A 25,688-nucleotide genomic window follows, 5' to 3' on the forward strand; every position below is an offset into this window, starting at 1 on the left:
AGCCTGCGCGTCCTGAGCCTGTGCTCCGCAACGGGAGAGGCCACAACAGTGAGAGGCCCGCGTACCGCAAAAAAAAAAAAAAAAAAAAACTACAGAAACCATGTAAGTACTGAGGTGTGTCCCATTGCCTGGCCACACACTGAGAAGCTGGTCAGTTTGTGGGTCAGAAACCGTGACTTTCCCCAGCCCATCTGCCACCTGGAAGGCAGTCAGGCCTGAGTTCAGGGGACCCCATGCAAATCACTTCACCTCTCACACCTTCAACTCCCTCCTTTGTAAACAGCACCTACATCACACAGGACCGCTGACATCCAGGAGGCACCTCCCCTCCCCACTCTCCCACAAAGGAACACTGCTCCAGGCAACACTCCCCAGTTCCTTGACTGAACCTCCTCAGCTGACACGGGTTTGAATCCCTCCACAATCTCAATGGCACACCTTGAATATCTCCTGCTTAAGGGTGGATTTTTTTTTTTAAGAAATTTTATTTTATTTATTTTATTTATTTATTTATTATTTTTTTAAAATTAATTTATTTATTTATTTTTTTGGCCACGCCAGGCAGCTTGCGGGATCTTAGTTCCCGACCAGGGATCAAACCCAGGCCCCCTGCAGTGGAAGTGTGGAGTCTAAACCACTGGACCACCAGGGAAGTCCCAAGGTAGGTTCTTTTTAAACAGAGTGTTTAGGAAAAAGCAGTTCGTAAACATGAAGACCCTCCTGCTCGTTCTGGACACTGCATTCTATCCATACAGCAAAAGATGACACCCATGGTTTGATTCACTTGTTTCCAGCAGCAAAACACAGTTAAGTCATATTGTGCCTTCAATCAACTAAGACACCTAAGTACGTTTTCAAAGGCATAAAAGGTGTTCAAACTGACCATCGTTTCATTTAGTACATGATTTCCAGAATAGGAATGAAAAACATTCTGCATTTTAGCCATTTACTTCTCCCTCCCAGGAGGGCTCTGCTTTCAAGGTTCTTCTGAGGATGGCACTAGAGACAGACTGAACTACAGCACAGTACCAAAGCACAGCCCCCGCAAATGCATGGCCAGGTCTGAACACTGGCTCTCCCCTTTACCAGCTGTGTGATCCAGGACTAGTCACCTAGCTGCTCCAGCCCTCATTTCCTCATCTGTAACATGGGTATATCCACCTCACTGGGTTACCGTGAGGATTAAATGAGTTAATATATGTAAAGCACTTAAACCGTTCCTGGCATATAGTAAGTTTACAGAAATATTGGTTCTTCTTAACCACAAAGCCAGCTACCAATAATACTGCCGTTTACATCAACATTTGGACAAGCTTTCTCAAACTAACTTTATGGACAAAATTTAAAAATTGAGACTAGGAGCTGCTGCGATTTTATGGGAACCCAGCAGGCAGAGATGTAGAAGGGACTTTTCAGACAGCATGATACCTTGGCCACATCTGAGGCTGCATTTTTATCTATTACTTGATAAGAGGTTTAGAATGTACCCTTATCCATTCTTTTTTTTTTTTAGAAATTTCATGTAATGTCTGAAACATTTATATTAACATATTTCCATATAAATAACCCAAAGAAAGTTTAGTATTAGTTGTTTTTTTTGTTTGTTTGTTTGTTCTGCAAGTTCTTACCAGTCATCAATTTTATACACATCAGTGTATACATGTCAATCCCAATCACCCAATTCAGCACACCACCATCCCCACCTCACCGAGGTTTTCCCCCCTTGGTGTCCATACGTTTGTTCTCTACATCTGTGTCTCAACTTCTGCCCTGCAAACAGGTTCATCTGTACCATTTTTCTAAGTTCCACATACATGCGTTAATATACGATATTTGTTTTCCTCTTTCTGACTTACTTCACTCTGTATGACAGTCTCTAGATCCATCCACGTCTCAACAAATGACTCAATTTCGTTCCTTTTTATCGCTGAGTAATATTCCATTGTATATATGTACCACATCTTCTTTATCCATTTGTTTGTCAATGGGCATTTAGGTAGCTTCCATGACCTGGCTATTGTAAACAGTGCTGCAATGAACATTGGGGTGCATGTGTCTTTTTGAATGATGATTTCCTCTGGGTATATGCCCAGTAGTGGGATTGTTGGATCATATGGTAATTCTATTTTTAGCTTTTTAAGGAACCTCCATACTGTTCTCCATAGTGGCTGTATCAATTTACATTCCCACCAACACTCCACACCCTCTCCAGCATCTGTTGTTTGTAGATTTTCTGATGATGCTCATTCTAACTGGTGTGAGGTGATACCTCATTGTAGTTTTGATTTGCATTTCTCTAATAATTAGTGATGTTGAGCAGCTTTTCATGTGCTTCTTGGCCATCTGTATGTCTTCTTTGGAGAAATATCTACTTAGGTCTTCTGCTCATTTTTGGATTGGGTTGTTTGTTTCTTTAATACTGAGCTGCATGAGCTGTTTATATATTTTGGAGATTAATCCTTTGTCCGTTGATTCATTTGCAAATATTTTCCCCCATTCTGAGGGTTGTCTTTTCGTCTTGTTTATGGTTTCCTTTGCTGTGCAAAAGCTTTTAAGTTTCATTAGATCCCATTTGTTTATCTTTGTTATTTCCATTACTCTAGGAGGTGGATCAAAAAAGATCTCGCTGTGATTTATGTCAAAGAGTGTTCTTCCTATGTTTTCCTCTAAGAGTTTTATAGTGTCTGGTCTTACATTTAGGTCTTTAATCCATTGAGTTTATTTTTGTGTATGGTGTTAGGGAGTGTTCTAATTTCATTCCTTCACATGTAGCTGTCCAGTGTTCCCAGCACCACTTATTGAAGAGGCTGTCTTTTCTCCATTGTATATCTTTGCCTCCTTTGTTATAGATTAGTTGACCATAGGTGTGTGGGTTTATCTCTGGGCTTTCTAACTTGTTCCATTGATCTATGTTTCTGTTTTTGTGCCAGTACCATATTGTCTTGATTACTGTAGCTTTGTAGTATAGTCTGAAGTCAGGGAGTCTGATTCCTCCAGCTCTGTTTTTTCCCTCAAGACTGCTTTGGCTTTTCATGGTCTTTTGTGTCTCCATACAAATTTTAAGATTTTTTGTTCTAGTTCTGTAAAAAAATGCCACTGGTAATTTGATAGGGGTTGATTGCATTGAATCTGTAGATTGCTTTGGGTAGTATAGTCATTTTCACAATATTGATTCTTCCAATCCAAGAACATGGTATATCCATCTGTATGTGTCATCTTTGATTTCGTTCATCAGTGTCTTATAGTTCTCTGAGTACAGGTCTTTTACCTCCTTAGGTAGGTTTATTCCTAGGTATTTTATTCTTTTTGTTGCAATGGTGAATGGGATTGTTTCCTTAATTTCTCTTTCGGATTTTTCATCATTAGTGTATAGGAATGCAAGAGATTTCTGTGCATTAATTTTGTATCCTGCAACTTTACCAAATTCATTGATTATCTCTAGTAGTTTTCTGGTGGCATCTTTAGGATTCTCTATGTATAGTATCATGTCATCTGCAGTGACAGTTGTACTTCTTCTTTTCCAATTTGTATTCCTTTTATTTCTTTTTCTTCTCTGATTGCCGTGGCTAGGACTTACAAAACTATGTTGAATAATAGTGGCGAGAGTGGACATCCTTGTCTCGTTCCTGGTCTTAGAGGAAATGCTTTCAGTTTTTCACCATTGAGAATGATGTTTGCTGTGGGTTTGTGGTATATGGCCTTTATTATGTTGAGGTAGGTTCCCTCTGTGCCCACTTTCTGGAGAGTTTTTATAATAAATGGGTGTTGAATTTTGTCAAAAGCTTTTTCTGCATCTATTGAGATGTTCATAAGGCTGCATTTTTATCTGTTACTTGATAAGAGGTTTAGAATGTACCCTTATCCATTCTTTTTTAAAAAAAAGTTTATTTACTTATTTATTTATTTATTTTTGGCGGAGTCAGGTCTTAGTTGTGGCACACGGGATCTTTCTTTGAGGTGCACGGGCTCTTCGTTGCAGCACGCAGGCTTCTCTCTAGTTGTGGCATGCGGGTTCCAGAGTGCGCCGGCTCACTAGTTGTGGCGCGCAGGCTCCAGAGAGTGTGGGCTCTCTAGTTGTGGCGTGCAGGCTCAGTAGTTGTGGCACATGGGCTTAGCTGCCCCACGGCATGTGGGATATTAGTTCCCTGACCAGGGATTGAACCCACATCCCCTGCATTGGAAGGCAGATTCTTAACCACTAGACCACCAGGGAAGTCTCCCCTTAACCATTCTTGAATGGTATAGCTGGAGAGGATTTTAAGTAAGCTGGATAAAAGAATCAGAATCCACAAAAGATCTGGCCAAGCAACCAACTCTAATGAGATAAAACTTAACATTAAATCCTAGGTTCTGCACCCAGAAGAAACCAAGTGTATGGGTAGGGGCGGGACAGGTGTGAAATGCTGCCTAAGGAATGTTTTGATAGAAAGTACACCATGGGCCAACAGCAGGATGAGACCTCCAACGCAGGCAGTGGACAGCAAATGTCAACTCCCCAGATGAAGGTGAGGACCACCATGGTCCTCACCAATCAGCCAACACCATGAGTGTGGCAACCAGTTCTGACCACTGTACTTACAACTTTACAATCATTTTATAATAATTCTGATTACCACAGAAAACCCAGAAATAACCACCATTCATACAGTTGTGTTTTACTCTTTTTCCCTCTGTACCACACACACAGGCAGTGTTAGATCCAATGTTTTTCTCACTTTATCATGTTGTAAACATTTTCCTATGTCATTAAAGGTAGATCAAAATCTTTTTTTTTCCAACTAGGAAGTTATTTTCACCTTTCAATTCATCTTTCCAAGCACTGGTTACAGTAAAATCAACGGTGTAAATATACTGCATATTACAGAAAAATACATTTCATTTAGTGATCAAATGAAGAGCTTTAGGTACAGATTATATTGACATAAAATGTGCTTCAATTGGAAAAAAAAATCTCAAATCTCATCAGTAATAAACTTAAATGATACAGAGATGCGCAGAAGGGAAGGGAAGGCCGAAGAAGCCCCCTCTTCCTCCTCTGAGAGCCTCGGGTGTGCTTCCAGGCTCCCACTGCCATGCACACACTCACACACAGACACGCATGTGTGCAGCTGAAGCACAACTTACATGACACTGTACACATTTTTCTAGTTTGCTTTCTTCACTTTACAACATGCCCATCAGCTTACGTGCCCTATCCCCCGTTCTAAAATAAACGAACTTCGCGGCAATCTTACAAGGCTGACATTATGCCCGTTTCATAGACAAAAAACTGAGGCTCAGGCCAGGCAGCTAGTTATGTAGTAAATGCAAGATGTGAAGCTGGCCCTCACCCCAGACCACCATGACTTCATACCATGCCACCTACCTTACTTAGGGACAGAGCAAGGAGTAGGAAGAAAGGGCACAAAAATACCCACACTTCAGAATATGTGGCAAATATTCCCACTAAGAGCTGGCAAGAATTCCTATGGTAAAACCCATGTAAAAGAATACACAGTAACAAGGCCAAAAATTTCTGGGCCAACAACAACCTCACTTTTTATTTCATTCCGCCCACAGGCCAAGCATTAAAGATCATTCATCCACACTCCTAGCTGCACACTGCAGGGTGACTATTTTAACAAGTGGTATTGCACAGCAGCACGGGTTCGCTATTATTCCACGAATAGACCATTTTTTTCATCCAAAAATGTAAGTATGAATACTTTTTCACTGCAAACTCTGACAGGGACACCTTGTCATGAATCTAGGGGTTCTAGCTAAATAAGGTGTCCCCATCTCTGGAAAAAAAAAAAAGTGAAAGAAAAATGTATTAATGAGAACATTCTGGAACAGACAGATGACATTTCAGGTAGAAGGGGTAAGCACAGAAGAACCTCTAAGCAAAGGGAGTAGCATATGAAGGTGGAGGCATGAATTCAGGGGCTGCGGTCTCTTTCACATCCTCCCTCCAAGTGTCCTTTCCCAGCTCTCTGACTTCCAGAATCCACACTAATGAAATAATTCTTAACATGGGGGAAGGGAACCGTACAAGATGAAACCTGAATAGCCAACAACAGGAGACTAAAGTGTGGACTAACAAGGAGCCATCAAAAATTAGTGAAAAGAACATTTAGCAATCTGAGAAAACTGCATATGATGAGATAAGTACAAAAAATAAAACATAAAACTGTATCATGATGACATCAGTGTGATCACATAGGCACCTGAAAAATGACAGGAAAGGAAACCAATATTCAAGTAGCTCTTAGTATTATTTCATTATTATTACTACTTTCTTCGACTTTTCAAATCTTCTATCATATTGCTTTCTTCTACAAATTTTATTAAAAGGTAAGAAGAATATAACAGTAAACTATAAAATGAAAGTAATTTATGTTCCAAGGCACAAAAGTGTACAAAATGCTATGGGGCTTAAAAAGGAAGAGGTGGGGACTTCCCTAGTGGCGCAGTGGTTAAGAATCCGCCTGTCAATGCAGGGGACACAGGTTCAAGCCCTGGTCCGGGAGGATCCCACATGCCGCAGAGCAACTAAGCCTGTGCGCCACAACTACTGGGCCTGTGCTCTAAAGGCCATGATCCACAACTACTGAGCCTGCGTTCTAGAGCCCACAAGCCACAACTACTGAGCCCATGTGCCACAACTACTGAAGCCTGCACACCTAGAGCCCGTGCTCTGCAACAAGAGAAGCCACTGCAATGAGAAGCATGCACACCGCAATGAAGAGTAGCCCCCACTCGCCACAACTAGAGAAAGCCCACGTGCAGCAGTGAAGACCCAACACAGCCAAAAATAAATAAATAAATAAATAAAAATAAAAGAAAAAGAATCTGCCTGCCAATGCAGGGGACATGGGTTCGAGCCCTGGTGTGGAAAGATCCCACATGCCATGGAGCAACTAAGTCCCTGCACCACAACTACTGAGCCTGCACTCTAGAGCCTGTGCACTACAACTACTGAAGCCCGCACGCCTAGAGCCCGTGCTCCACAGCAAGAGAAGCCACTGCAATGAGAAGCCTGTGCACCATAACGAAGAGCAGCCCCCGCCTGGCACAACTAGAGAAAGCCCGCATACAACAATGAAGACCCAACGCAGCCAAAATAAATAAATAAATAAACAAACAAAAGGAAGAGGTGGAGACAAGGATTCAGGAAGACATTAGCATTTGAAACAGACTTGAAAGATGCTACAGGTCTACCAGGATTGGGAAGCAGGCACACTATCTTGTGTGATCAAATTTTTATATGCTTTGCAGTTTCAAAGGGTGCATATGTGTGTGTGTATATCAACAGCCAGATAACTCTGAACCCCACGTCCCTTTGTCACACAGGGATATAAACTTGTGGGAATAAGTAGAAAGCCTGGAATAAAAAAAGACTGCAACACAAAAAAGGAATACCATTTTTAAAATTATGATTATTTATATGCAAGTTAACAAACTGTAAATTTTGAACTCAAACATTTTATTAACCTGATTTTAATTCACTAGCTCTGTAAATACAGCCTTTTGTGTTTTTAATTTAACGGAAGTACTATTTCATATGTTTTATTGTCAATGCCTCTGTAGAGCTCTCTCCCTCTCACTCTTCATACATCTGGTGTCTTTGCTCAGCTATATCATTTATTGTCCTGTCCTTACCAAGAACGGTGAAAAGCTATGAGCAATTCACAAAAACCAAAGCTTAACACATCTAAACAAAAACTCTAAGAAACAAAAAGAATGGGAATTATGTAATCCATAATAATAATTACTACAACAGTTATTTTCCTTATTAAAAAATTCTAGCATACCAATGTGATCACCTTATTTCAAACCCTCCCCCACTCCATCCCACCCCCAATCAACTCAATTCTTTAAATTATTCTGGTAAAAATAAAATGCAGATGTTTAGAATTAGATAGATTACCTCTGATCCCCAGTGCCAGCCATCACCCCACCATCAAAACCCACTGAAATCGAGGAACTATTTTATGAGATTGGAGAGCTATTTTATAACACTTGTTTGATTAATAAATGGTAGAAAAGGGGCCCAAAAGCACGGGAAATGTTTAATAGGAGTGTGGGAAACAAGTGAACAGGGGAGGACTTCCACATCCAGTGACAGACAAGGGCAAGGTCTTCCAGCCCTGCAAGGTAAGAGGCAGGGGCAGTACAGGCAAGGAGGGGGCAACCTGGGCCAAATGTTCTCCTCAAAAGCACTGAGGAGCTGTCAAGCTAGCAAGAAACTACAAGGTGAAAATCTGAGGGAGAGCAGGGACCCGGAGGCAGCAGCAGATCAGAAGGGATTTGCAGGTGGGCAGGGGAAGTCACGGCGCCCAGGCAGCCCAGAGCAGGAACCGAGGAGGCGAGGCCCCCATGTAAGCAGGGACCCCAGTGGGCTGTGCCAACGGGGCACCACCTTGCCTCTTCCCACAACCACCACCCTGGGGAGCATGGCAGTGACAAGAGCAGAAGAGGAGAAAGAGGAACAAAACAAGGCCCTGAGGACTTAACAGCCACATGGGACCTTCATGCATTTTCAAAACAGCTTTATGAGTAATATGTTATATATCATAAAATTCGCCTGTTTTTTGTACAAATGAGGGGTTTCGAATATTTAGAGTTCTGCCACCATCACCACCATCTCATTTTTGAACATTTCCATCACTCCAAAAAGAAACTGTCGTGCCCATCTGAAGTCATTCTTCACCCACCACCCCTGACCCCAGCCTAGTCTGGACATTTTTCATTGAATCATACAACATGTGGTCTTCTGTGTCCTTCATGCACTTTGCAAGCTGGGTTCTCAGTTCTAGATGGCCCAGAGAACCTCAGGCCAAGACCACAAAAAGTAGTCCCAGACTAGGACCAACTGCCTGGCAAAAGAAAGAACAACCCACCCTGGAGGAAACTGCCTTCACCCTGGGCCTGCCCAATGCCCACAGATAACTTCCCGAAGCAAAGCAGTACACAACAAAAAATAACAAAGCACACAAATAAACACAGTAACAGGGCAATGATCAACGTAAACAGCAAACAGAAGACCCAAAGATCTTCAAATTGGAATACTAGACAGTGACAAAATGCTACGCTTAGAGTCAAATGAACTAAAAGGCAAATTGAAAATAGTTGCAGGGAATAGGAAAAAATTTTAAGTGACCTGCTAATATACCAAATAAAGTTCTAAAAAATTAAAAACACAAAAAACAATATTAAAAACTCAGTGGAGGGGCTTCCCTGGTAGCACAGTGGTCGAGAGTCCGCCTGCCGATGCAGGGGACACGGGTTCGTGCCCGGTCTGGGAAGATCCCACATGCCGCAGAGCGGTTGGGCCCGTGAGCCATGGCTGCTGAGCCTGTGCGTCCGGAGCCTGTGCTCCGCAATGGGAGAGGCCACAACAGTGAGAGGCCCGCGTACCGAAAAAAAAAAAAAAACTCAGTGGATTGAAAGAATTAAGCAGAATGCAGAATGTGAAAAATTCAGTGAATGACAAATGGCAGCTTAGACATAGCTAAAGAGAGATTGCGTGAATGTGATAAAAAAGAAGAAACTGTCCACAATGTAGCTCAAAAGGACAAAAAGGAAGAAGATACGGAAGAGAAATATGGAAAAGAGAGTGAACATAAATCTAATTAGAGTTTCACAAATAGTGTGTGGGAAGAACTCCAGCAACTGCCTGGCAGCTTCTAAGCCACAACAGAAGCAGGAGGTGGTGGAATGACTTCTTCAGGTGCTGAGAGAAAGTGCCAGTCCAGGATTCCACACCTGGTAAAAGTGTCCTTTAAGAATCAGGACTTAATAGACATCTTCAGATTAACAAAGAGAATGTGACATCAGCAGACCCTCATGAGGGGAAATTCTAAAATTTTTCAGTCAAAATAAAAATGATTCCATGGGACTTCCCTGGTGGCGCAGTGGCTAAGACTCCACATTTCCAATGCAGGGGGCCCGAGTTCAATCCCTGGTCAGAGAACTAGATCCCACATGCGTGCCGCAACTAAGAGTTCGCATGCCACAACTAAGGAACCGGCGAGCCACAACTAAGGAGCCCGCCTGTTGCAACTAAGAGCAGGCGAGCCGCAACTAAGGATCCCACCTGCCGCAATGAAGACCTGGCACAACCAAATAAATAAATAAATAAATAAATAAATAAATAAATAAAGCAATCCCATATGGAAGGTCTGAGATCCAAAAGGAATGAGAGCAAAAAGTCATAAATGTGCATTAATCTAAAAGAATGTTGGCAGTATAAAGCAAGAATAATTGTGCTAAAAAAAAAAAGAAACAGAAATAACATACACAATACTAACAATTAAGAAATAAAAGGTTAGGTGGATTTTTCCACTCTTATCTTGTCCAGGAAAAAACATAAAGGTCCTGATTAACTTTATACTTGTTTTGAGTATTCCTACTGTCATTGCTAGAGAACTATTACAACAAGAGAAAAATAGTATGTTACTTCAAAAACAGCAAAGGAGAAGAAATTAAATAATAAATATTTTCAATCCATAAAAAGGCATGGGGGAAAAAAATAAGAATACAGGCAGGACAAATAGAAAACACAAAATAAGATGGCAGATTTAAGCCCAAATAAATGTAAATAGACTAAATGCTCCAATTAAAAGACAAAAATCATCAGACTAGACTTTTTTTTTAACTCGAACTACAAGCTGTTTACAAGAGACATATGAAAAACATAAGGTTGAAAAGAAAGTTTGACTTATATAAAAGGATAGAAAAATAAACAGTGCAAATACTAAGCAAGAAAAAACTGGTGTGACTATATTAAGGAAACATACTTTAAAGCAAAAAAGCATTATTAGGGATAAAGAGAATGACTTCACAGCAATTCAGACTCCCATTCACCAGGAAGATACACAATTTTAAATTTGTATGACATAATAATATAGACTCAGAATATAAACAAAGCACAAACAGAACTATAAGGAGGATTTGACATATTTACAGTCATGGTGAGAGGTTTTAATATACTTCTCTCGGTTATTGATAGAAATCAAAAAAATCAGTAAAGACATAAATCATCTGTACATATCTGATTTAACGCTCACGTATAGCACCCAGCTATTACAGATACACATTGTGGTCAAGCACACAAGGAACATTTACCAAAATTGACCCTATACAGGCCCAAAAGGCAAAGCTCAACAAATTTCAAAAGACTGAAATTTGGAGTGTATGCAGAGTTGTGCAAGTCACATGATCCACAACACTAGGGGGTGCCACTCACATAAGACAATCATGTAAATGGCTTCCCTAAGGATGCTCAGTGCATCTGTTACTACTTGCTGAAATCACATACATGTTCTCTGATCAAACTGTAATTAAGCAAGAAAGCAAAAAACAATCCTAGGAAAATTCCTCTATTTTTTAAAATTACAAAGCACACTTTTAAATAACTCATAATGAAGTCAAAATGAAATTTAGAAACTTTGAACTGAAAAACAAAAATACTACACATCAAAACTTGTTGAATGCAGCTGAGTATTTAATTTACATATTATAGTTTATAATTTAAATATTTCTAAAATGCCTATATTAGAAAAGACAAATGACTGGAAATTAATAAGCTAAGTACCCATCTCAGGAATCTCCCCTTCAAGAATAGGGGAAAAGGCAATAAAATGAATCCAAGGAAAGTAGAAAAAGGAGATAAGATTTTTAAATAAATTAATAAAATATTAATGGTATAGAGTATCAACAAAGCCAAGAGCTGGTTATTTGAAAGACTAAAAAATAGACAATCCTCTGGCCAGAACTGAGAAAAAAGAGTGGACACACAAATACTCATGTCAGGAATAGAAAGGGAACATTACTACAGTTCTACAGACTTTAAAAAGATCACAGGAGGGGCTTCCCTGGTGGCACAGTGGTTGAGAGTCCGCCTGCCGATGCAGGGGACACGGGTTCGTGCCCCAGTCCGGGAAGATCCCACATTGCCGCGGAGCAGCTGGGCCCGTGAGCCATGGCCGCTGGGCCTGCGCGTCCGTACCCTGTGCTCTGCAGCGGGAGAGGACACAACAGTGAGAGGCCCACGTACAGAAAAAAAAAAAAAAGAGATCACAGGAGAACATGATGAACGACTTTATGCTCCTAAATTTGAAACCCAGAAGAAATGGACAAAATTCTCTAAAAATACAAATTACTAAAACTGACTTTAAAAAAAAAATACTGAAAGGTACAAACTTCCAGTTATAAGATAAATAAGTGCTAGGGATGTAATGTACAACATGATGAATATAATTAACACAGCTGTATGTTATACAGGAAAGTTGTTAAGAGAACAAACCTTAATAGTTCTCATCACAAGGAAAAAATTCTTTTCTATTTCTTTAATTTTTTTATCCATATGAGATGATGGATGTTTACTAAACTTACCGTGATAATCATTTCATGATACATGTAAGTCAAATCATCCTGCTGTACAACTTAACCTTATACAATGCTGTATGCCAGTTATATATCAATAAAACTAGAAGGAAAATAAATAAATAAAATTTGGGGGAAAAGATACCATTTCAAAAGCCTAAATCATATTTTAAAAACTGTTTTTACAAAGGAACGTTTAGGATTGCACGGCTTCACTGGCAGGTCCTAGCAAGCATTCATGGAACAGATTATTCAAGTGTTGAGGGATCACTCTCCTTGGCTTGAGTCACCACGAAGCCTGAACCTGTCCCCAGAGCCATGCAGGAAGGTGCCTGAGTGGGGCTGACGTCTCACAGCACCAACTCCCTGGAGATGCACCAGGTAAGGAAAATGGGGAAGGCTGGTGCCCAGAGCCACTATCTGATCTGTGGGATGACAGCACCTGAAACAAAAGCTGTCAAGCGGCCCTGTGATTAGAACAATATTAAACCAGTAAGAAGCCAAGGCATGGCTTCTCTGTGTCCACACCCCCCCACACACACCCATCTCATCCCCAGCAGCTTTACACACGCAGCACAGGGGCGGAGGCAGGAAGCTGTGCACATGGGTTGCCAGGGCTCCTGATGAAACTGAAGATGCTGTGAGCGCTACATATAAAAATAAATTACTTTCTAGTACACGAGCAAAAAAAAAATTAGATTTTTAAAAGATGCTATTCAGGAAAGCATCAAGATAATATCAAGTACCTAAAAGAAACTGAATAAAAGACAGGCAACAGAGTATTCCCCGGCGGTCCAGTGGTTAAGACTGCGCTTTCATTGCTGAGGGCACAGGTTTGATCCCTGATTGGGGAACTAAGTTCCCACAAGCCACAAGGTGAGGCCAAAAAAAGAAAGAAAAAAAAAAAAAAAGAATGGCAACACCTCTACAGGAGAAGTATATAGCTTTACTTAGGGAAATTCTCAGACCTACCTAAATAAATGAAGACATGCTGTGTTTACGGACTGGAACACTCAATTTTGTAAAGATGTTAAATCTCCCCAAATTGAAATACAAGCTCAATGCAATCCCAATCACACACCCAACAAACTTTCTTTCTCTGAAATTGCAAGCTAATTCTTAAACTCACATGAAGAGCAGAAGAACAAGAAGAGCCAGATGTTTCTCAAAGAAAACAACTGTGAGGACTCCTCTCAGTCGATTTCCATACAGCTCGTAATTAAGACAGAGGAGTGGTGCAACGTTGACCATGTGGAAAGAGCAGGAAGCCCCCAACAGACCCACAATGACATGGCCTCTGGACAAAAGACAGAGCCCTGCAGCTGAGGGAAGGATGAGCTTTCCAGCAAAATCCACTAAGACAACTAGATATCTACATGGGGAAAAGAAAAAAAGAAAATTGGACCCCTTCCATAGACCACACACACAAAGTGCATAAAAGACCCAAACTGGGAGGGAGCTTTCCAGATAGGACTGGGGATCACCTTCATAGTACCAGGGAAAAGAGTAGGGAAGAAGTTCTTAACCAAGATGCAAAAGAGCATGAAGATGAAAGAGAAACAATAACAAATCTGATGACATTAAAACTGAGATGTCAAAAGACCCCTCACAAAGAAAGCAGAAGGACAAGCTTCAAAGTGGAAAGACAAAATATACAAATATCCAAAATATACAAAAGCTCCTAAAATCAGTAAGAAAAAGACAACTCAACTAAAACATGGGCAAAAGACCAGAACAGGCTTTAAAAAAAAAAAAAGAATATATAATTATCCTGTACCTGTGCCCTATGCCTGCTATGTGTACCAGAATACATAAGAATGCTCATTTCAACATCATTCAGGAGTAGGATGTATAAGTAAATTGTGACATATACCTGTAATGAGATACTATACAGAAGTAAAAATGAATTAATTACACACATATTCAACAACCTGGGTGAATCTTACAAATGTAATACTGAGAAAAGAAGCAATGCAAAGAAACATACATGCTTCTTTATATATCATATATATAAACATATAAATATGTTTATATATATGTACATATACATATATATAAACATACATCAATCATATAATCTTCAAAGTGGCAAAATAAGCACAGTTTTTTAGATATGCATGCATAGGTAGGGAAACCACTAAAAAAAGTGAAGAAATAAGTATCATCCAAAAAAGTAAGAAAAATATTTGCCTCTTGGAGGGAGGAAGTAATTGTGATGAGGGTAGGACACACCAAGGGTGCTTCCAGGGTGCTGAAAGGGTCTATTTCCGGACCTGGGTAGGGGGTACACATAGGTGTTCTTTTTATAAATATGAGTTAAACTGTAAGTAGATGTTTTATGCATTTTTTTACCTCATAATTTTTTTAAAAAGAAAGTAAATCAAATCAAATAAGACTAGACCCACTTAACCCCACAGTTAAATGAAAAGAGCAATTTGACAATTCCTTCTAGGGCTCTAATGATTATTAACACCAAAGAGGATTCCTGTACAATTAACTAAACCCTTAAGGTAGCAGGTCAAATCAGGTACTCTAAGACTGCATGACAAAGCGCCCAATTTAGATCTGTAACACCAAAACAGGCAAGGATTTTATTCTTAAATCCTCTTCCATGTTTAACAGTTATTTCAGTTTCAAACCCTGACCCACCTGGCTTTATAAAGCCCAAATGAAACGCAAAGGATGTTATCAGAGAAAGGGGGACTCTAAATCCCAACTTGTAAATTACCTGTCCTGGGATCACTGCAAGTGCAACTCTTCCCAACAGTTAATCTGTACTATCAACTTGATACAATGTAATCTTAAATTTTAATGCCACGTTGAAGTTAGAAAGTAAAATTCCACTGGCAAAAAATAAGGTTCAGTAAAAGAACAACTATAACACATAACTATTAATTGTAAAGAATCAGCTATCAACTACTCTACTGAATAAAAGGTGATCTAGTCATGCATCATTAATCTCTCCAAAACCTCCTGTCCTCCCTGGCTCTTCCAAATCCTACTTAGGGAGACCTCCCCTTCCAGGAAAGATGGAGTAACCAATATCAGACTAGTCCTCGCACCGTGCACAATTAGAAAGCTAAACAAAACATATAAAACACTTTTTCAGACATTAAACTACATGTAGTATCAAAACATGATTGCTGAAACAAAGGAAGCAAATGAAGTGAGCCCCATGATCACTGAGCTTTCTGCACAGAGAGACAGGGCCCTGAGCAGAGAAAGCTAGGATCACTGAGCTGAGAAAACAGAGATCAGAGTTCACAGAGGCTACAGCAGCTGGAATTGGTGGGCCCAAGGACCAAAGAGGAAAGCACTATACAGAAAGGGTGTGCCAGAAATCTACATGGGGTCCCTCGTGTCCCTGGCTGAGCATGTAGTTGGCGAGACTCCAGGAGGCCAAGCAAAGAACTACTGAGCGAGGGTGGGAATCATCCAAGTTCCAACAAGTCAGAATGAAGAGACCCCACTGACCACTCAGAATATTCACCCAGAAAGGTGGCCCCACCTTAGACATAGGGCTAGACTAGACTCAGAGCAAAGGCTTCTCTAGAAGGGGTCATCCACTTTTTTCCATAAAGAGCCAGATGGTAAATATCTGGGTTATACAGTCTCTGTCGAACTACTCAACTTTGCCAGTGTAGCACAAAAGCAACACCGACAATACATAAAAGACAATGCTGTGTTCCAAAAGACTTTACTTACAAAACCAAGCAGTGGGTCATAGTTTGCCAACCCCTGATCTAGACCTGCTTTAACAAAGCTAGAAAACAACCCTTGAAAGAATGAAGCTGATACGAGTACACTAAATTCCTTCCAGAACAAAACTCAACACTGTTTAAATGAAGACAATAATACCAGATTCTCAACAACATAACAGTCAGTGTGTCTGGCATCCAATCAAAAATTACTAGATATAAGTAAAAGCAGGAAAGTGTGATCTATAAGCAAAAGAAAATCAATCCAGAGAAACAGACCCAGAAATGACAGTGATGATGGAAATAACAGACAAGAGCTTTAAAATGGCATTACAAATTTGTTCAAGGATTTAAAGGGAAACATGAACATAAGAGAGAAAAATAAACTATAAAAAAGACCCAAGTAGAATTTCTAGAAAATAAAAACATAATATCAAAATGAAAATTACATTGGGTGGTGGGAATTCTCTGGTGGTCCAGTAGTTAGGACTCCATGCTTCCAATTCAAGTTCGACCCCTGGTCAGGGAACTAAGATCCCGCAGGCTGTGCGGTGTGCCCAAAAAAAAAAGAAAACAAAAAAGAAAACAAAAACTACACTGGGTGGGCTTAACAACATATTTGACACTGCAAAAGAACAGACTGAGAGAACTTGAAGACACTGTAATAGAAATGAGAGAACTTGAAGATACTGCAATAGAAATGATCCAAATTAAAACACAGAGTGGGGGAAAAAGGTAGGAGTGGGGAGAGAGCCTCATGGAACAATATGAAACATCTAAGATTCATGTAATTGGAGCTCTGGAAGATTGAAAGGGAGCAGAGTGAGAAAAATAGAAAAATTGAAAATATATGGCAGCACATTTTCCAAAAATTTGCTGAAAACCATAATCCTACAGATCCAAGAATCTCAGTAGACCACAAGCAGGCTACTCAAAAAGAAAAAGACACCAATGCACTGCTAAATCATAAACTGCTAAATTCCAATGATAAAGAGAAAAATCTTAAAAGTATCAGGAGGGAAAAAAAGACACATTACATCCTGGGGAACAAAAACAAGACTAGAGCACACTTCTCATCAGGAGCAATGCAGGCCTGACCATAACAGGGCATCTTCAAAGTGCTGAAGAAGAAAAGTCAACCTAGAACTCTACATCCAGTGAAAACATCCTTCAAAAATGATGATGAGGGCTTCCTTGGTGGCACAGTGGTTAAGAATCTGCCTGCCAATGCAGGGGACATGGGTTCGAGCCCTGGTTTGGGAAGATCACACATGCCATGGAGCAACTAAGCCCGTGAACCACAACTACTGAGCCTGAACTCTAGAGCCTGTGAGCCACAACTACTGAGCCTGCGTGCCACAACTACTGAAGCCCACGCACCTAGAGCCCGTGCTCTGCAACGAGAGAAGCCACCGCAATGAGAAGCCCATGCACCGCAACAAAGAACAGCCCCCGCTCGCCGCAACTAGAGAAAGCCCGCGTGCAGCAACAAAGACCCAATACAGCAAAAAATAATATAAATAAAATTTTGGAAAAAAAAATGATGATGAAATAAAGACACTCCGACACAAACGAAAGGTGAGAAAATGTATCACCAGGGGATCCAAGTAATAACACTCTCCAGACAGGTGAAAAATGATTCCAGATTCAAACTCAGAGCTACACAGAGCAATGAAGGCTGGGAACTGAACTATGTGGTAAATATAAAGGATGTTCTTATTTTTCAAATTTCTTTAAAAGATAATTGACTTTTTTAAAAAATAATAACAATGTAGTCTGGGGTTTATAACATGCAGAAGTAAAATGTATGACTCCAACAGCAAAAGGATGGGGGACAGAAGCACCAGGCTGTCAGGTTCTTACCTCACATGTGAAGAGGTATACTATTATTTGAGGTACAATGTGATAGGTTAAAGATGTAATACGGCAAACCTTAGAACAACCACCTCAAAAAATAAAACAAAGGTATCGCTAATAGGCCCACAGAGGACATATCATAAGGATAATCATGTCTTTAACTAACATTAAAATAACCATGCAAAATGATATAATAATTAAATACAGGAAAATATAAATTTTTATAAATATAATTCTACTGATGCCTACCTCCTAACCCTGTCCTTAAGTGTGTAACTTTCCATATATTTTTTACATAGATAAGCACTTATTTTTATATGTATATATAGCTTTTTAAAAACACAAAATAGGATCATACCAAACAGTCTGCTCTGTGCCTTAGTTGTTGTTTTTTTTAATGTGTGGTTTGTTTTTTAATTTAATAATATATCTTAGAAACTTTCCCATAACAGCACACACAAAATTACTTCTGTGTTTAGTAGCTGCATGGAAGTCTAGTATATGATGCACCAAAAGTTAATTAATCAGTTCTCTATTGATGGATATTAGGTTATTTGCAGGCACTCAATAAATACAGACTAAATGAATAAATGAATGAATGCTGTGATGAATATTCTTGTAGAAAACTGTGATAACCTTAAAATGCCAGTTTTCTACATTTCCTTGGATTTATTATTCCTAAACTTAAAACAGGCTCACAATTCTATAAAGACAATTCCATATAGTTATGCCATTTAAAATGAAGAAAAAAAAATCTATAGAATCAACCATAATCTACTTAGCATGAAATTCTTCTCAGAGAAAAGAATACTGTCAGGGACAATCTGGCAACTATTTCTCAAATATATGCATTTAAGTGAATATATATTTATTTAAGTGAAAACTATCATTAATTTTAATAAGGCAACAAAACAGATCATAAATTAGGATCCACTATCTCAAAGTTAAACACAGTAACATAAGACATTGATATGGCACTAGTAAATGATCCATAAACAAGCATGTCCTGGTACAGCTTGCAATAAGCAAGTGCAGAGCGAAGGGCTCGTGGTCAACACCCACCCCCCGCAGTAGGACCACGTGAATGTTAGGGATGGGGGCAGGGGTGGTAGCCAAGGGAATGAGTCAATCTCCAAGCCCACTTCAGGCGTACTTCTGGCACCTGGGGTCCTGGAGGGCATCTGAGGGGGAGACAGAACGTGGAGCCCAACACAGCTCAGGGGCACCACTCCATATACTGAGTTGCAGGACCCAGGCAAATCCAGGAAGTTGAGAGCCCATCCGGTGCCCCAAACCAAAACTCAGAAGAATATGAAGCAAGCCAGAACCCATATAGGGAACTCAAGCTCTGGAACTCAGTAACAAGCTCTGAGGCTATGTGAGAGCAGGGAGTCACTGAACTTAGGAGTGAATCAGCATCTGGAGACAAAGAACCAAATGTAGGTTACAGGAAATGCGGCCCAGGCACAGTTCCAAAGCCCAGCGGTCAGAGCCAGGCCCCCAACTTCTGGGTCAGCCCCCACACCGCTACTCCCAGAGAGACCCCGAGACAGCTGAAGTACCTCCAACTCGGCTCATTTCTCCTGGAACCCAGGAGAGCACTAGGCCAGTGAGCCCACCCACGGGAAGGCAACTGAGTAGGAGTCAGGGACAATACCAGCAACAAAGAAGGGCTTTGCAGCAAGCACCTGTTCAGAGAATTTCCCACAGTAGTGCCTGTTAAACCCAGCAGTTTGCCTCACAGACCACATGATAACAGAAATAAAGCATTTCATCTTCAGAGCACCTTTACTAGAAAGAAGGGAACAGTAATGACCTCACCTTCCCAGTCTGATTTGGTAGATTCAGAACTGTTTTTACAAGAATACTCATTCTGAATGAAATGAATTTGATGTCAGGAAAAAATGTGTGAGCTATTATTGAAGCCCTAATACTTGCCATGATGGCCTGCAAGAATCAATTCATTTTCTGTAGTGTTCACAAACACTGATTTATGGGAAGTGTGCCATAAAGTCTAGTTTTTGATAAACTATAACATTTACCAGAACCTCACATAAACACACTCAGGTAGAGCATGGATCTTAGGAGAGCTCCCATCTTACTCCGGAGAGGGGCCAGGGTCGGTGCAAAGGGTTTTTAAAAAAGAAAGCTAAGCCTGCCCAGTTTGGAGCTCCTCTTAGGATGCTGATCACCTGAACTTGTGCCCCTTATCAACTGATGAAAACTGCAGGCACAGCTCGCTGTCTCGACAGGGGCAAATCTGTTCTTCTTCTTCCAAATAGTCAATCACGTGCAACATCGGCACCACCACACAGGAGGGGACGGAGCTCATTAGCAGCTGTGCAGTAAGGAGCACATGGGCAGAAACACACAGGCAGCCCCTCGAAACACTGGGCTCAGCTATGCGTCACACAGTCCTCCTGCTTCATAAATATGATCACATTTAATCTTTGCAACACACCACCACAAGGTAGGTAGGCTTAGACCCACTTTACAAAGCAAAATACTAAGATCTAGACCAAGAACAGACAGAAAAGAAACCAGCTTGGACCAAGGTCACTCTGACACCAAAGTCCCTTCTCTTAGATAAAACCTCAGCTGCCTGTTCAATTTTTAGAAAAAGTCCATCAAGAGTTTCTGAGTCTTGGGACTTCCCTGGCGGTGCAGTGGTCAAGAATCCACCTGCCAACACAGGGGACACGGGTTCAAGCCCTGGTCCGGGAGGATCCCACATTCCGCAGAGCAACTAAGCCCAGGCGCCACAACTACTGAGCCTGTGCTCTAGAGCCCGCGAGCCACAACTACTGAGCCCGTGTGCCACCCCTACGGAAGCCTGCACACCGCAACGAAGAGTAGCCCCCACTCGCTGCAACTAGAGGAAGCCCAGGCGCAGCAACGAACCTACTGAAGCCTGCACACCGCAACGAAGAGTAGCCCCCACTCGCTGCAACTAGAGGAAGCCCAGGCGCAGCAACGAAGACCCAACGCAGCCAATAAATAAACAAATAAATGAATAAAAATTAAAAAAAAAAAAAAGATTTTCTGAGTCTCCATAAGGAGGGGCTTTGAGCCAATGAGAAATCTCGCCCAAAGCTGCTCTGCAAATGGGATGAGAAACAAGGTGGCAGCCCGGCTCCTCAGTCGTCAGACTGAGGCCTGGACTCCTGGCTCAGCTCCTCAGCAGCCCATGAATTCCATGGGGTTGGATGCCCCCTCCAAGTGGCCTCAGTTCACTCAGGTAACAACAGGTGCCTGCTAGGGGTGTTGTCAGGATTAAGTAGACTAAATCCATGTGATAAAATGTTCACAAACTGTAAAGCAATAAAGTAGGAACATTATAGCTTCTGCCCACACTGCCTCCCCTCCCTGGGCCTCTTTCCACCACATTCCATCTCTCCCTCTGATGGTTCCTCTGCCTTGCAAACATTTGTTTGCTATTGCCCCCAATGCCAGCCTCTTCTCTCCTCCCAAACCCCTGCTCTGTGACCACTGCCTCACTCTCCCCTCAACCCCTTGATGAAATTTCTGTTCCCAGAAATTCAGCTTCCACAGAATTTTCTATTCAACCAAGACATCACTCACAAAAGTCACCAAGGGCCCTGTCTCCGTCATGCAACAAATATTTATGAAGTCTGTGCTACGTCACAGACACTCCCTGTTACACACATACTCATTAGCTTTTCTCCAGAAGCGCAACTATCTCTGACTTCACCTTATGTTACTAACCTCTTGGTTCCAGATTTACAACAACAACAAAAGACAGAAAAAACAAAACAGATTAGACCTGAAGACATCACTACAAATGCATGTTTTGCTTAATACAGACAGAGATGGTTACATATAGAAATGTTTACAGATGTGTATATATACAAAGGGGTCAGTATATGCACATATATCTCCTTGCTCTGTCACCTGAGAGGACCTAAAAGTAGTGACACCCCAGTAGCAATGCGCGCACCCAGCACCCAGATCTTGGTCTCTAACACCATTCTCCAATAACAGGAACCAGAGGTCCTTGGAGAAACACCTGATTTTAGAACTGAGGCAGGAAATGTACAAGATGATCCCAGAGCATCCTGTGCTCCAGAAAGTAAACAGCCAGAAAGTAAATAGCTGCTTTTAAAAAAAAGTCCACAATAGTGGGGCTTTGTCAAAGTAGCACAGGAGCCAACTGAAAGCGCTCCCACTGGCCAAAGATGGAGCAACAAAATAAAGTAGTAGTGGATTATAACCCAAAGGACAAAATAAATATCCATGAGTCCATAGTGATATAAGTAAATGATTGAACAGATTAATAAATGCAGAAGAATAGATAAATCTCCCATACAGAAAAATTCCAATTAATATATGCAGATACTCTGACCTTAGGGAGATGGAGCACAACCCTCCTCCCCTTAAGTGTGGGCTGGGCACAGTAAATTTCTTCCAAAGAGAACAAGATGGGGCGAGGGGATATCAAGTGGAGACATCTGACAAACAGGACCTCAGCCAGGTAATCAAAGTCACATCAACAGTGATGAGTTGTGTTGAGAGCGTGGACCTTTGATGTGATGTGATACAAAGGGCACTTTCCCTCTGTGATATTCCTCCCCAAAACCTATAATCCCAGTTTTATCATAAGAAAAACATTAAACAAATTTCAACAGAGGGGCAGTCTATAAAATCCCTGACCAGTACTGCTCAAAATTATCAAGGTCATCCAAAACTAAGAAAGTCTGAGAGACTGTCACAAGCCAAGAGGAGCCTGAGGATACGTAACAACTAAATGTAATGTGGCATCCTGGATGGGATCCTAGAGCAGGAAAAAGATAATAGGTAAATACTTAGGAAATCCAAATAATGTATGGATAGACTTTGGTTGATAATAATGTATCTATATTGATTCATTAGTTATGACAAGTGTACAATCCTAATGCAAGATGTTAACAACAGGGGAAACTGGGTACAAAGTATACAGGAACTCTATCTTCTCAATTTTAATAAAATTCTAAAACTATGGACAAAAAAAGAGAAAGTCCATTTCCCCTCCGCCAAAAAAACCACCACACAGTTTTTCTTTCTCCCAATTATTCACCAAATCCCATGATTCTCTCCTTATGTCTCTCAGAATGTTACTACTCCACTTTACACCCCCACCCCTACTCAAAAACATTCAAAGATTTTGTTGCTTTCCAAATAAATGTCATTTCCTCATGCTACCATTCAGGCCTTTAAAAGATGTGGAGCACACCACCTCCCGCCTCTGGAACCTGAGGCTTCCTCTCACTCTGGGCAAACCCTTCCCTCCCAACTCCAAGCTATCCTCTCAACTCCACTTGCCAAAATCCTACTCTGTCCTTCAAATGCTTTCTTGCTTCCAGAGCTTCCCTCACACCCACCTACATTTAACACCAGGTAGGTGAGCCCCCCTGACCACGCTTCTGCAGTATCTCACCTGAGCACTAGTCCTCACCACCAAACCTCCCGGGGATCCGTGCCCTCAGAGCAGAAGCTGGTCCTAACTGGACCAACTCTTGCTCATTGAAAAGCTTCAGACGCTTAGGTGTTCTGCCCACCTGTGTCCACCTAGAGAACACCCAGTTAACCTTGGTAGGATGCTGCCGTCATCATCTCCCCGCACATCCATAACTGAAGGAGAAGGGCCAAGCCTTTCTACTGGGCACCCAAAGGGTCACACTGTGGTTCCACTCCCCGCCCGCCAGCACTGTGTCCTCTCACCTAAACTGGAGGCTGTGTATACCCCACCCTAGAAGGTCTTTTCCTCTCCATTCCAGCCAGTGCAATCGTTCCTGTCTCTGTGCCCAGCTCAGGTCCTCCCTCCCTCCTCCAGAAGCCTTCCTCAGCCAGACCCCTCTCCTGGAATCCCTCACCAGCCACTGGCCACACCACTACTTCTCACTGGTATTAACACAGCCTTGAGCCACTAGTTAGATGTTTCAAGATGCTATCTGATCCACTAAGCTGGTCTGCAGGTGTACTGATTTCACAGTGCTCCCCAGGGTTCTGGACCAGGTCCACTCCTTCCTCATTCCCACAGAGGAGCTGGTACAGCAGAGGCTCTGGCTCAGGGGTCAGTAAACAGCGAGTGAGCAGGTGCTCCTGAGAAGCCAGCAGATCATGGTCTCCCAGGTTCAACCATTAACGCTCACGCTCTCAGAGAGGCGGATAACTCAGCACAATGAGGGCACAGGTGCCAGGGCCAGATGGCCAGGGTCCGAGTCCAGGCTCTGCAGCTCACTAGCCACGTGACTTCTGAAAAATCATCTAACCTCTCTTGCCTCAGTTTCCTCAATCACAAAGTGGCTGTAACAGTACCTGCTCCCAGGGCTGTTTGGAAATTAAAGGGATTGTCAACGTGGGCAGCCTGGACAAGCCAGACACACGTTAAGTACGACTTAAAACTAAGCTAGTAGTGCTACTATTTTCCCAGAGGCATAAAGATGTTAAGAGCTAGTGCCTGTGACAGTCCTGATGATGATCAAGTTCCTGAGCGTGGTGGGTGTTTTCCGAGTGCTTATTTTATTGTTATGCTTCAGATCTTACAAGGGTAAGGATGTCAAAAATAGATAATTCAAAATAATCCTTTAACGACACATACAGTATACTCCTGGTTGTGAGGAAGGGGGAAAGGGAAGACAGAGAAGTGGAAAATACACCAAAATATTAACAGTGGCATACAGGATCTTATATAATTTTTATTTTCACTGTTGTGTTTTTCCATATTTTCTAAATATTCTACGATGACGTGTTATTTTTATAATCTGAAGGAAAACAGCAAGTTTTCAAGGAACTCAGTTACTCCAGTAAAAAAATGTTAAAATATTTTTCAAGTACTAAGACCATTTTCAGCATAAAGTTTTATTTAAAGAACAAAAACTGGGACTTCCTTGGTGGTCCAGTGGTTAAGATTCCACACTCCTAATGCAGGGGGCCCAGGTTCGATCCCTGGTCAGGGAACTAGATCCTGCATGCATGCTGCAACTAAGAGCCCACATTCCGCAACTAAGAGCCCACATGCCGCAATGAAGATCCCACGTGCCACAACTAAGACCTGGTGCAGCCAAATAAATAAATAAATAAATATTTTTTAAAAAAACTCTTCAGGGAAAATATTCATGCCTGCTGGTCAAGTAAAAACTCACTTTCAGGAGAAGAGCTGTATGTATAAAGGAAAAGACTGAGAAGCAATTCTCTGGAACCAGGCCCTGAAGCCAGACCAGGGGTCTGATCTGGGCTCTGCCACCTACCAGGCCAGGCTGGCAACAGATGGGAAGAAACACAGTCTGCCCTTGAGGTCCTGTGGCCAGAGACTCAGGGAGATGACAGTGCCAAGCCAGCACACTCAGGATGTCCACTACAGCAGACAGGAGGCACCTTGTGTCCCTGCGGTGGTTTCACCTCTGTAGAAACTAGTCCGGACCTAGGCCAGGGCTTAGAGGGAACGCAGAAAGAGGAAAAGCTTGATTTTAACATTTTGACCGTGGTTTTATTTTGATACACCTTTAAACTGCTTGTCAGATCAACCTTTAAGGGTAAAAGAAGTCACGCAAGAAAACACCAAACTGAACGGTATTCACTGTGCACAGCTCATCACCAATACCCTCAGGCTTGGGGACAAGGGGTGTGGCGGGGAGGGATGAAGACCAGATGCCAAGGGGACAGGAGGCTGGGAACCACTGAAGCAACACTTTCAACATTTCCCACCTAAACATTCTTTAAGGAAAACTTTCTCCCATTTCCACAGCCAGATACATGCTCTTTCCC

General features: G+C 41.6%; 1 protein-coding gene and 1 non-coding gene across 3 annotated transcripts in view; one reads left to right on the top strand and one right to left on the bottom strand.

Moving 5' to 3' along the window:
• RPTOR (regulatory associated protein of MTOR complex 1) overlaps positions 1–25,688 on the bottom strand; it is a 353,659-nt gene that overhangs the window by 310,669 nt on the left and 17,302 nt on the right. The gene's annotated exons all lie outside the window — the stretch shown is intronic.
• TRNAR-CCU (transfer RNA arginine (anticodon CCU)) lies at positions 24,809–24,881 on the top strand. The gene has a single exon. It is a non-coding gene; the product is annotated as a tRNA-Arg (tRNA).

This window comes from Lipotes vexillifer, unplaced genomic scaffold, assembly GCF_000442215.2.
Source record: "Lipotes vexillifer unplaced genomic scaffold, Lipotes_vexillifer_v1.1 scaffold1691, whole genome shotgun sequence".
In the NCBI taxonomy this organism is placed as follows: Eukaryota; Metazoa; Chordata; class Mammalia; order Artiodactyla; family Lipotidae; genus Lipotes; species Lipotes vexillifer.